Source organism: Monodelphis domestica, chromosome 4 (assembly GCF_027887165.1).
Source record: "Monodelphis domestica isolate mMonDom1 chromosome 4, mMonDom1.pri, whole genome shotgun sequence".
Taxonomy (NCBI): domain Eukaryota; kingdom Metazoa; phylum Chordata; class Mammalia; order Didelphimorphia; family Didelphidae; genus Monodelphis; species Monodelphis domestica.
The window spans coordinates 419,189,859-419,203,058 of NC_077230.1; the positions used below are offsets into that span (position 1 = coordinate 419,189,859).

The 13,200-nt window shown below is 50.2% G+C and overlaps 1 long non-coding RNA gene across 1 annotated transcript in view; it reads left to right on the top strand.

Moving 5' to 3' along the window:
* Positions 1–680: 680 nt before the first annotated feature.
* Positions 681–13,200, top strand: part of LOC130453938 (uncharacterized) — a 19,486-nt gene continuing 6,966 nt past the window's right edge. The window contains exon 1 of the long non-coding RNA XR_008911615.1: positions 681–1,423. This is a non-coding gene — a long non-coding RNA (uncharacterized LOC130453938). The remainder of the gene's footprint in view (positions 1,424–13,200) is intronic.

A 13,200-nucleotide genomic window follows, 5' to 3' on the forward strand; every position in this document is an offset into this window, starting at 1 on the left:
TCTTTCTTTCTCTTTCTTTCTTCTTTCTTTCTTTCTTTCTTTCTTTCTCTTCTTTCTTTCTTTTCTTTCTTTCTTTCTTTCTTTCTTTCTTTCTTTCTTTCTTTCTTTCTGTCTTTCTTCTTCTGTCTTCTTTCTTCTGTCTTTCTGTCTTTCTTTCTTTCTGTCTTTCTTTCTTTCTGTCTTTCTTTCCTTCCTTCCTTCCTTCCTTCCTTCCTTCCTTCCTTCTCCTTCCTTCCTTCCCTTCCTCCTCCCTCTCTTCTTCCCTTCTTCTTTCTTTCTTTCTTTCTTTCTTTCCTTTCTTTCTTTCTTTCTTTCTTTCTTTTCTTTCTTTCTTTCTTTCTTTCTTTCTTTCTTTCTTTCTTTCTTTCTTTCTTTCTTTCTTTCTTTCTTTCTTTCTTTCTTTCTTCTTTCTTCTTTCTTTCTTTCTTTCTTCTTCTTCCTCCCCCCTCTATCCCTACCTCCCCCCCTTCCTTCTTTCTCTTTTCTTTCCTTTAAAAAATCCATTCTTTCAGTCTTAGTATCAATTCGAAAAAGGGCTAGGCAATCGGGATTAAGTGATTTTTCCCTGGGTTGTCATAGCTAGTAAGTGTTGAGGCTAAATTTGAATCCAAGTCCTTTCTACTTCAGGTCTGGCACTCTATCCATTGTGCTATCCAGCTGCCTCTACAATGCATTTTTTTCTGCCCCAAATCTCTTTCATTTGCTTCATCTTCATTGTATCACTTCCCCTAACTTTGGGTGTGTCCCAAGACATTGACTTCAACCTTCTCCTCTTCATTCTGTCCATGAGCCCATGAGAAAAAGATTATAGGGGAAGTCAGACCAGGAGGATGAGAGATGCTCCAGAAGCCATCAAGGGAAATAAATCCCTGAGGAAGGAAAAATATGGTGGTCCTTAGAGCAAAGAATTCACCCACCAGCTTAGATAAAAGCCCAAATGGTACCGAAAATGAAAGCAAGGTCAGATAACAGAACATGAACGTAAGATTATGACACTCTAAAGAGAGAGTCAGGAATGCTAATACTCAGAACGAGCTCAGCCCAGTCAGAAAGGGACACAGAGGCAAACGAACAAACACAAAGGCTGCTTGCTTATTTTTAGCTTGTTTATTTGAGAGAAAGGAGCATCTGTGGGGAGAGAGGGGCATTTACTTGGGGCGGGTGATGGGACAGTGATAACTGACAACAGAGGCAAGGCAGAGCTGTTTTAATCGTATGTTTCTATTTTCTGCGAAGGAGAACGACCTAAAATTACATTGGAAACAACAGACCCCAAATGATGACCAAGAGGTTGGTATCCAGGTAATGAAGAAGTTAGGAAGAAAGCATCTCCCCTGCCTCGATGAATTCCAGTCACCTGGTCCAGCCTGAACTCTGTCTTTGGGTCCTTGAAGAAATGGCAGATGGGATAGCCGAGGCAACTGTAAGTAACTATCAATTACAGTAACACATAATCCACCCCCCCCCCCCTCCCCAGCAACATTTGCACATTTGCAAGAAAGGGCATGGAAACACGGTGAGAAAGGCAGATTCTCTGATATAAAATATACGTATAAACCCTTACTTTCCATCTTAGACTCTACACTGTGCATCAGAAGAACGTTAGGGCTGGGCCATGGGGGTTGCCTTACACCCCCACCTCCTGCTGCCCAGCAGAAGATCTTGCTTCATCCTTCTATGAAAAAATCGAGGACTTCTCCTTCACAAGGTCCCCTCCTTCCTCCCTAATTCCACATTCCAAGTCACATCAGCTATAACCCATCTTTTCTTCCTTTGATCCAGTCTCAGAGGCAAAGGGGACCTTGGGCAACCCCAACCCTTCCACTTTCGCCCTTGACTCACTCTCCTCCTTGTCTCTGTAGATGCTTGTTCCTTCAATCATTCTCCCTCTCTCTCCCTCTCCTTTTTCTCTCCTTCTCTGTCTCCCTCTCCCTCTCCCTCTCCTCTCCCTCTCTTCCCTCTCTCTCTCTCCTCTCTCTCTCTCTCTCTCTCTCTCTCTCTCTCTCTCTCTCTCTCTCTCTCTCTCTCTCTCTCTCTCTCTCTCCCTCTCCCTCTCCCTCTCTCTCTCTCTCTCTCCTCTCCTCTCTCTCTCTCTCTCTTTCCCTCTCTCTCCCTCCCTCTCCCCTCTCCTCCCCCTCTCCCTCCCTCTTCTCTCTCTCCCTCTCCTCTCTCCTGTCTCTCTGTCTCTCTCTCCCTCCCTCTCCCTCTCCCTCTCCTCCTCTCTCTCTCTGTCACTCTGTCTCTCTGTCTCTCTGTCTCTCTCTCTCTCTCCCCCTCCCTCTTCTCTCTCTCCCTCTCCTCTCTCTGTCTCTCTGTCTCTCTGTCTCTCTCTCTCTCTCTCTCCCCCCTCCCTCTTCTCTCCTCCCTCTCCTCTCTCTGTCTCTCTGTCTCTCTGTCTCTCTGTCTCTCTCTCTCTTTCTCTCTCCCTCTCCCTCTCCCCCCCCCTCTCTCTCTTTCCCTCTCTCTCTCTCCCTCCCTCTCCCTCTCCTCCCCTCTCCCTCCCTCTTCTCTCTCTCCCTCTCCTCTCTCTGTCTCTCTGTCTCTCCCTCCCTCTCCCTCTCCTCCCTCTCTCTCTCTCTCCCCCCTCTTTCTCTCTCTCTCCCCCCCCCCCTTCTCCTCTCTCAGTCTCTGTCTCATTTGCAAGCTCTCTTTATCTACTGGGCCCTTCCCTGTGCGTATAACTGTGCTTGCATTTCTACTTCTAAATATGCTTCCACATGCTACAATTCCTTCAAATTATGCCGGTCAATCTCTCGTCCATGTCGGACCCTTAGGAAGAAACCGAGTCCATCCAGAAAAGGACAGCTTCCAGGAGGAGAAAGCAGCAGCCCCCTGGGCACTCCTCACCTGGAGAACTGCATTCAGGGCAGCCCCAGGAAGGACTTGGAGCTGGAGAGTGTCCCGAAGAGGGCGATGTAGGGTTCTGCGCCCATGACACCTGAGGAAACGCTGCAGGCAGTCTTAGCCTGGAGAAGAGGGGACCCAGGAAGTATTTAAGAAGGGCATTTCTTGCTTTCATTCAAAGTTGAGAATTGTTTTTCCGGCTTTACTTTTCGTTTCATCGGCCCGTTCCTACGGATAGCTTTTATTTGGACCTGACATCCTTTCCTGACTATCTGCGTCTTTCCTCTCACCCAGTGAGCCAAGATTGAAGAGAAATTCAACACAACTAGCCAACATGCTGCGGGGGCCCGAGGCCCCCCCACCGCCATTCCCCACCATGGGAGTGCGAGAGGCCGACAAACACCAGTTCTAGATTCCTCCCACGATTTGCCTCTGAACAGAATTGGGTCCCCACGAGTGTATGTTCTGGGCAGGCCCATAAGGTGAGGAAGGAGGCACCCTGGGAGTTCTCACACATATCCACCTTCTCACTCTTTGAGACTGGGTTCCAGCCAAGGGCAGCCTGCAGCATGGATTCAAATCTGCCTGGCCTTCACCATTGTCTGGGGCCCGCGGCCTCTAATCTCAGCTAGGCCCTCCCTGCAGCCCCGGACAGTCTCCTCCTCCTCCTCTGCGGCTTCTCTCTCCTTTTCGCCACCCCGGCCCTTCCCCACCTCTCTCTTTGAATGAGGACCTTTCATTTTACTGAGCAGACTGAGGGCACTCACAAGGGGCGCCTTGTTCTGGCCTCCCAGTCTGTCACTCTCCTCTTTGCCCTCGTTTTCTGACGAAGGCCAACAGTTCTATATGTGCCCCAATCTCGGGCAGATCACGCCTCACTTCTTTTTTTTTTTGTTTTGTTATTATTTCTTTTTTTTTAATATATTTTATTTGATCATTTCCAAGCATTATTCGTTAAAGACATAGATCATTTTCTTTTCCTCCCCCCCCCCACCCCCCATAGCCGACGCGTAAGTCCACTGGGCATTAGATGTTTTCTTGATTTGAACCCATTGCTTTGTTGATAGTATTTGCATTAGAGAGTTCATTTAGAGTCTCTCCTCTGTCATGTCCCCTCAACCGCTGTAGTCAGGCAGTTGCTTTTCCTTGGTGTTTCCACTCCCACAGTTTTTCCTCTGAATGTGGATAGTGTTTTTCTCCTGGATCCCTGCAGATTGTTCCGGGCCATTACACCACCACCAATGGAGAAGTCCATTACGTTCGATATACCACAGTGTATCCGTCTCTGTGTACAATGTTCTCCTGGTTCTGCTCCTCTCGCTCTGCATCACTTCCTGGAGGTCCTTCTACAGTTCATTATTCCTTTGGCACACTAGTATTCCACACCAACATGTACCACAGTTTGCTCAGCCATTCCCAATGGAAGGGCATCCCCTCGCTTTAAAAATGCCCCCTTCTCCCAGAGGCTGTCCACAAACTTTGCTTCTTAAGCCTCTAGAGCGGGGTCCCGAACCACGCTATTTTCTCCTACTTTCTACTCCATTGTTGGCAGCCTTTAAAGGAACTTTCCTGAAGGGCACGTTGATCACGTGGCTCCGTCTGACCCTCAGAATGGAATACAACATCCTCTTTCGGGCACGTAGGCCTTTCCAGGCCGGGCGTGCAGCTTCCAGCTTCATTACTCGTGGCGCTCCCTCCGCCGACCCTGGGCTCCAGACTGGCTGCTCTTTCCGTCCTCCACCCAAGGCTCCGCTGATCTCTCTTGGCCCCGCTGCTCCCTTCCATCAGCACCAAATGCAGCCAGGGGTGCCGGCGGAGCCGCGAGGCTCAAGAAAAGGCCTTTTCATGAGAAGGCCCGAAGGGCGGCCCCGCCAGGCGGCCGCTTCGCTTCCCTCTTCTGGAGCTCCGCTGACCGCGGCCTCACGCGGGCTGGGGCGTCTCGGAGCAGCGGGGGTCTCTCTGAGCAGAGCGCTGGGAAGGTGCTTGCCAGAGGGCTGCCCCATAGCTCCATGAAGAGTCTTAGCCAGGGGGAGCGAGTGGGCCTGGAGCCAGGAGGACCTGGGTTCAAATCTGCCCTCCAACACTTCCCAGACTAGCAAGTCGCCCCACCCTTGGCCTAGACCTCACTGCTGGTCTGCCTTGGAACCGGGCCGTGATACGGATTCTAAGGCAGGAGGGGAGACTTTACGACAAAAAACCCAACCTCACGGGGCCGAGGGGGCCTGCCTTCCCGCCCCAGCGGCCCCCCCCCCACCTTTGCCCTTTTCAATCTTCCCTTGTTCTAAGCAATGAAGACCAGCCTTTCACAGGGCCGGCTGTGTGCGTTTGGGCCCCTTCTTTATAGGGCTCACGCTCTCTTGGGGGTGTCGGAGATCGGATGGCTTTTCCCCAGTCCTGGTGCTCCTAGTCCCCCGTCCCCTCCCTCCTGCCCAGCTTCCTCGGCCAGCCTTGCTCTCTTCGACCAGGCTCTGCCCGGGGAGGGAGGCCCGGCTGGCCTCCCTGGGTGTCCCCAGCAGGAGTCTTGTGCATTTGCGCAGTGCGTTACAGACATTCCTGTGTGGTGACTCCCCACCCGTCCTGGGACGTCCTGAGCTGGGGAGTGCCTGAGGCTAGATTCGAACTCGGGTCTTCCTGGTTCTAGGTCCAGGGCTCGCTCCTCTGGGCTACCTGTCTCCTGGAGGAGCTCAAGGCCACTGACTCAACCACGACACCCATTACGTGCCGGGCCAAGGGGATGCAAGGGCGAAAAAGGGCTCTGCGTTCTGCTGGGGAGACAAACGGAATGCAGCCACACAGTGAAGGCGAGCCGGGGAGCACAAAGGCCCCGGGAGAGGGCTCTAGCTGCCGGGGGGCCAGGCAGGCGCCGCCCTGACTCGAGGAAGGCCGCGTGAATCCCCAGCGAGACAAGGGCGACCAGAGGGGGCAGAGAAGCTGGGGCCCCTCGCGGAGGGCCGTCGGAGAGGCGCTTGGCAGAAGGCAGGACAGACCCGGAGAGGGAGACGGCCGGGCCAGGACGCCCAGGAGGCCGGCCGCTGGCTGGTGCCAGAGCCGAGGGCGGAAGAAGCCGGGAAGGTGGGCAAGGGCCGCTGTGGTGCTCCCAGAGGCCCTGCGGCTCCGGAGGGGAGATGGCGTTGGAGCCCCAGCTCGGAGGAAGAGAAGGAACGAGCACGAGAGGGGGGGGCCAAGCCGTCCCTGGCATGGGAACAGCCAGCGCAGAGGACGAGAGCCCCGGTGGCATCGAGAGCCATTGCGGCCCAGGGAGGGAGAACGGGCCGGGGGGGCTTTAAGGGCTAAACAGAGGAGGGAGCCCCTGGAGTCGGGCGAGCCGGGGGTGGCCGTTCAGAGGAGCCCACCAGGAGGAGGGGCTGGAACCCCGACACCCACTTCGGAGGCTGGCGCAAGAGACAAGAGGGCTGGACTGGGGGGGCTGCTGTCATGGCCAGAAGAGCACGATTGGGCAAATATCTGGAAATGAGATGCAAAGCGGGCGGAGAGTCCAGGCCAGAGCCAAGGAGCCAACACGGGAGACTGGGAGCTCACGGGAAGAAGGGAAGGGTGTGAGGAAAGGTGACAGCTCTGTTTCCCACATCCTGAGTTCGACGTGTCCTTGGGGCGTCCAGTCTGACGGGCCCAAAAGGCTGGACCGAACGGAGCTCAGGCAGAGACTGGGACTGGACAAGAGATCTCCGAGGCGTTGGGTAGAGATGATAAGTAGAGCCAGAGGGGCTGCTGAGGCCACCGAAAGAGAGAAGAGAGATAGACTCGGGGAAACACCCCGTTTGGGAGAAAAGACTGAGAAGGCAGTGTCAGATAGCTAGGAGAGAAGTGAGGGCGGGCGAGAGCGCGAGAGCCAGAGAAGAGGAAGAGAAGAGAGAGGGGAAAGAGAGAGGAGAGAGAGAGAGAAATAAAGGAGAGAGGGAGGGAGAAGGAAGGAAGGAAGAGAGAAGAGAGAGAGAAGGAGAGAAAGAGATAGAAAGATAGAAAGGAGAGAGAGAGAGAGAGAGTCCAAAATGGTGTCAAAGGCAGTAGAGAGGAGGTGGCCAAGAAGAGTGGGAACTAGAAAAGACCGTCCCATTTCACAGGAATAAGGTCATTGGTAACTTACCTTTCATCTTTTTTTTTTAATTTAAAATTTAAAATAATTTTAAAAAATTAAAAAAAATTTCTCATGGTTACATGATTCCTGTCATCTCCCCCCCTTTTCCTCTCCCCCCTCCCAGAGTCACAAGCATTTATTTCCACTTTACCCTCCATCTAAGAATTAATAATTAATATTCCTAGGTAGAAGAGAGATAAGGACTAGGCAATTGGGCTTATATGACTTGCTTAGGATCACACAACTAGGAAGTGTCTGACGCCAAATTTGAACCCAGGACCTCCCATCGCTAGGCCTGGCTCTCAATCCACTGAGCCACCCAGCTGTCTTGTCCCTCCTTTTTTGCTCACACTAGAACAATCGTGGACTAAGGCAATAGCCTTAGAATTAAACACTGCATCCCTCTCTCCTCTTCAATCCGACTTCTACAAAACTGCTAGACTGACATTCCCCCTCCCCTCATTTTAAAGATGATCGTCTTTTTTTTCTTTCTTCAAATTTATTTTATTTTCCTAATTATATGTAATGACAATTTCAACCTATGTTTTCTGAAAATATAAGATCCAAACTGTCTCCCTCCCCATCTCAAGTTGGTAAGCACTTTGATCTGAGCTATACGTGTATTATCACGCAAAATATACTTCCATATTGGTCATTGTTGTAAGAGAATATTCCTATAAAACCAACCCCCCTAAATCAAACATAGATTAACTAATGCGAAAAGCAGTATGCTTTGATCTGAATCTGACTCCAAAGACAGTTTTTCGTCGATGGATTCTTTATCATAAGTCAGAACTGCAGATGGCCGTTCCTAAAATATAGTTCTGGTCATGGCACTCTTTTCCTCAAGAAGTTCCTATAGCTCCCCATTGCCTGTAGAATAGACTATGAACTCCTTGGAATTAGGGTTAAACTTCTTCATGTTCTGCCTTACCTTCTCTTATCAGGCTGATGACATATTCCTCATCAGTACCCACTCCCTCCAATTGTTGTTATTCCTTGTACATGCCATTTTATCTCCTACCTTTGTGTAGGTTACCCCTTCCTGGAATATTCTCCTTCATATCTGGGCCTTATGTAATCCCTAACTCACTTTTCTTTCTTTCTTTCTTTCTTTCTTTCTTTTCTTTCTTTCTTTCTTTCTTTCTCTTCTTTCTTTCTTTCTCTTTCTTTCTTTCTTTCTTTCTTTCTTTCTTTCTTTCTTTCTTTCTTTCTTTCTTTCTTTCTTTCTTTCTTTCTTTTTCTTTCTTTCTTTCTTTTCTTTCTTTCTTTCTTTCTTTCTTTCTTTCTTTCTTCTTCTTTCTTTCTTTCTTTCTCTCTCTCTCTTCTTCTTCTTCCCTCTCCTCTTCCTTCTCTCCTCCTCCTCTACTTTCTGCCTTCAAATCAATACTGAGTATAGGCTCCAAGACAGAAGAGTGATAAGGGCTAGGCAATGGGGGTAAGTGACTTGCCCAGGGTGACAAAGCTAGGAAATATTTGAGGTCAAATTTGAACCTAGGACCTCCCATCTCTAGCCTTGGCTCTTGATCCCGAGCCACCTTGCTGCCCCTTCAACTCAATATTATGTTGATTGTTGATCAATGGATTGAAATCAAAGGGGACTGAGAGATCTGCACCTCTTTCTGCTTTCCTTGCTGTGACCATGAATTGCTCTGCCCTGGAGGTCAGATGTGAAGGGGAGGGGGCAGCGCGGCAGCCCTCTACCCTTCCATGCCCAGAACTCCTGTCCAGAAGTCCTGATCAGTGTTGTCCTAGTCCACCTGGATTTGCTGCCCACCTTGGACAGCTTCTCCCCTGCCAGCAGCCCAGTGCAATCCAGTTCTGGGACCGTGATCAAGCCTAGTCTGTCGCCCCGAAGCGTCGCTCGCCATTTCTGAACATTGGTAAGCAACCTCCCCGGCTTCCACTCCCCGCTAGAGTGGAGCCGGCCTTCCCTTGGGCACCCAAGCGCGGGGTGAGCATTCCTAAGGGCTTCTTCATTCATTCACAGAGAGGAGGGAAGGTCCACTAGGACGTCTGAGCGCTCCATGTGTGCATAGCTTCCCGCCAGGCCTTTGCAACTGCATGCATTCTGCTTGGGCAGGAAATGCCCCAAGCCTGACATGCAGCTGGGACACGTTTGGGAGCGCCTAGCCATAAGCTGTGGCCTGTCATGAAAAGAACTCATTTTCATTCATGACTACACGGCGTTAGGAACCTCCCTCTCGATGCTGCTCAGCGATTGATAGGGCCAGGGAGTTGGGTGGGGGCTCGCCCAGAGTCACTGCCCCGCAGGTGTAGAGGCGGGCCTTCTGGCTGCTTCTGCCCGCCGGGCCTTGTTGACTCTAAAAGGACCCCCTGAGAATCCTTAGAGCTTTTCCTGGGGACGTCCGGATGGGCGCAGCGATCGAGAGAGAACTGGACCCTTCGGGTCAGCCCTGGTCCGTGTGAGCTCTCTTTGATGGAGGGGAGGGATGAGTCCAAGACCTTATAAGCCATTTCACCCACATCACAACCCCAAAGCCGCTCCCGCGGAGAAGTACTCAAAAGAAACGCACACACCATTTTCTTAAGCCGAACCATTAGTGGTTTAAAGGAAGACCACTCAAAGTCCCTAACGATAAAAGAAAGGCAATCCAAACAATTCTGACAGCTAGAAAACTGGCAAAGGTCATGAAAGATGAGCAGAGTCCTTGTCGCAGGGGCTGGGGAGAGACGAGGCACCCCCATACCTTGGGTTTTGAAATTTTATTTAATTAATTAAGGATATTTTCCATGGTTACCAGATTCCTGTTTTTTCCCTTCCTCCTCCCACCCCATTCCCATAGCTCATGAGCAATCCCATCGGGTTTTACATATGTCACCCAATACACTGTTGATTCTGGAAAGCAACGTCGATTAATTATGTTATATTATAATATATTCCAGCACAGTGAAAATGTCCACAGCTTTGGACTACGAATGCAGACATCGCTTGCTGGACACACATCCCAGGAAGGTCACAGGTCGACGATGCACCAAGATTTAGAAATACAAGAAATGCCCATCCTTTGGGGAAATGACTATCCAGGTTGTGCTACCCGGATGTGGTAGAAGATGACTGTCTGGGAAGAAGTGATGACTGTGAAGCACGCACAGAGCTATGGGATGATTTCTACGAACTGACACAGAGTGAAATAAACAGAACTAAGTAAACGCATGTCTTACCAGATGTCTCCGGCCTCATAAAGGCAGAGAACAATAACATTGGAAACTGGAGGGAGGACGATGGGCCTCCGCCCTCTCGCAGAGGTGATGGAGCCACGCACCGCACCCGCAGAACTTTCTGACTCTTGTGTAAGTCATTTTGCTAAGCTGATAGCTCTGGGGGAGAGAAGGAGGAGGAAGAGGAAGAGATCTACGGGGAAATGGAGATGATGTTAAAGACGCTGCTAATTTCTTTAAGATGAGGGGAGGCGGATCAGATCACCTCTGCACTTCTTTCCAGCTTTAGGCTTTGAGCCAAGTGAGATAGACTTAGGGCGGAAGTATGGGGAAGAGAGGCAGGGCGCAGAGGGCCCAGTGCGGTACTTAGGCAGTCAGGAAGATGGGGCGTCAGATGCCATGCTGACCCACGTTCTCTCTAGGGTTTTATGGCCTTGCTCTCTTCTGCCTGCCTGCTCCTCTTCAGTCTATCTTCACACACAGTGGTGGCCAGCGTCCCGCAAAGCTCTGCTCCAGCCTCTCTCCTCTTCTCCCTCTAGCTTGCTTGGCCATCCCGTCTGCGTCCACGGATTTGATTCTCATCCATGGCACTTTCCTCCCGATCTCCAGTCTCGTTTCCCCAGTTCCCTCCTGGACATTTCAAACCAGAGTTTGGAGACATCTTCGATCGGACCCGTCCAAAGCGGAGCTCGGCCTCTTTCCCCCCAGGCCTTCCCTTCCTGATTTCATCTTTCTGGTCACCCGGGCTCACACGTGAGGAATATCCTCGACTTCTGTCCAGGGATGCTCCCTTCAGGACATCTCTCCAGGTGGCCCCTTCTGCCCTCTGACAAGGCGGGTGCTCGTCATGGCAAGTCTGGACGAGCCCATCGCTTAGGGTTGCTTTACCCTCCTCTAGCATCTCCCTTCTCCAGCTCTGCCCTCAGACAGGCCTTCCTCAAGCGCAGCCCTGCCCAGGCTGCCCTTCCACTCAGTGAGTTCCTTCTGGCGTCTTCCTCTCGTGCTCAGGGCCCAACACAAGATCCTTGGACGGCGAGACGGCGCAGTGGACTGTGCCAGGCCTGGGGAGGAAGGCCCGTCTTCCTGATTTCAGATATGGCCGCAGACACTCACTAGTTGTAGGACGCCGGGCGTCCTAGCCCTGTTTGCCACACTGTTCTGTGCTGCAAAATGAGCTGGAGAAGGAAGTGGCCCACCACTGGCTTCCCAATCCATGCACACAGAGGGTGCTTTTAGTTCTTTTTATTATTTCAGTTGGGTTGGACTCTTTGGGACCCAGGTTGGGGTCTTTGCAGAGATTCTGGCAGTGGCGGGCCATTTTCTCCTCCAGTTCATTTTACAGATAAGGAAACTGAGGCAAACAGGGTGATGTGGCTTACACATAGGCACGTAGTAAGTGTCTGAGGCTGGATCTGAACTCGGGAAGGTGAGTCTTCCTGCCTTTAGGCCTGGAACCCTCTCAGTACCACCTTACGAAGGTGGCTACGGACATTTATGAAGAGCCTCTGATCCATATGTATGTGCCTGGGAGTGGCAGGTACAGACTACATGCTACAAATGTATGGAATTGTCTTAGAGTACTGCTTCTCCAAAGTGTGACCCACAGAGCCCCGAGACTAAACATTTATTCTTTTTATTAATTTTACCCCCCCCCCACCTTCTGTTTTATAATCAATGCTGAGTATGAGCGGTAAAGACTAGGCAATTGGATGAAGTGACTTGTCCAGGGGTCACACAGCTAGGAAGTGTCTGAGGTCACATTTGAACCCAGGACCTCCTGCCTCTAGGCCTGGCTCTCCATCCCATGAGCCACCTAGCTGAGCCCGCTCCCTGAGCCTTTTTTTAGAGTATCTGCAAGTTCAAAACTCTTTTCATAACAATGCTAAGATGTTATTTGCTTATTAAAATGCTCTGGCCTTTTCCAACTACATATGCATGTGAGGCCAGACTGAATGCAGAAGCAAATACGAGAATCCCGTCTTCTACTTAGCCAGACTCTAAAGAAATTTGCAAAGAGGCCTGTTTTCTCACTCAATTTTTAGACTTGTAAAATCCAGTTATTCTTCATATATTTTATTTATTTATTTTATTTTTCACATTCGTTTGTTTTAATATTTTGACTTATTGTTTTTAATGAACTAATAAACATCTAAAAATATATCTGTTTAAATTTTAATATGGTAAACATCAATATAAGTGATAGCACAGGGACGTATGGGACGTAACCTGCAAGCAAAAGCCCTTTGGGATCCTCACTGATATTTGTGTAAAGATTTTATTTGATCAATTACATATAACAACAGATTTCCACCCAAGTTTATCTCCAATTACAGGATCCTAATGATCTCCGTCCCCTCCCCTCCCCTCCCCCCCCCCCCCCCCCCCCCCCGCCTTCTCAGAGCTGGCCAACAATTTAATCCGGGTTCTGCATGTATTATCAGGCAAAACCTGTTTCCATGTGTTCATTAGGGATCCTCGATAATTCTTAAGAGTGTAACAGGATAAGGAGACCAACATTGGAGAGCATTTGGGGCAGCGTCACGTCCGGAGGCGCCAAGGCTCATCTTCTTGATTTGATCTTAAATCTGGCCTTAAATACTTACTAACGGTGTGACCCTGGACAAGTCACTTAATCCTATTGGCCTCAGTTTCCTCATCTGTGAAATGAGCTGGAGAAGAAATGGCAAACCACTCCAGTGTCTTTGCCAACAAAGTTCCAGGTAGGGGCATCTGGGTAGCTCCGTGGATGGAGAGCCAGACCTGGAGATGGGACATCCTGGATTCAAATTTGGCCACCTAGATGTGTGATCTGGGCAAGTCACTTTACCCTCATTGCCTAGCCCTTACTGATCTTCTGCCTTGGAACATAGTATTGATTCTAAGTGGAAGGGAAGGGTTTGAGAAAGAAAAGAAAGGGGAAGAAAAAAGAAGAGAAGACATGGAAAGAGAAGAGAAGAAATGAGAAGAGGAGAGAAGAGAAGGGAAGGGAAGGGAAGAGAGAGGGAAGAGGGAAAGGAAGGAAAGGAAGAGGAAAGGGAAGGGAAATGAAGAGGAAAGAGAAGGGAAGTGGGAAGGGA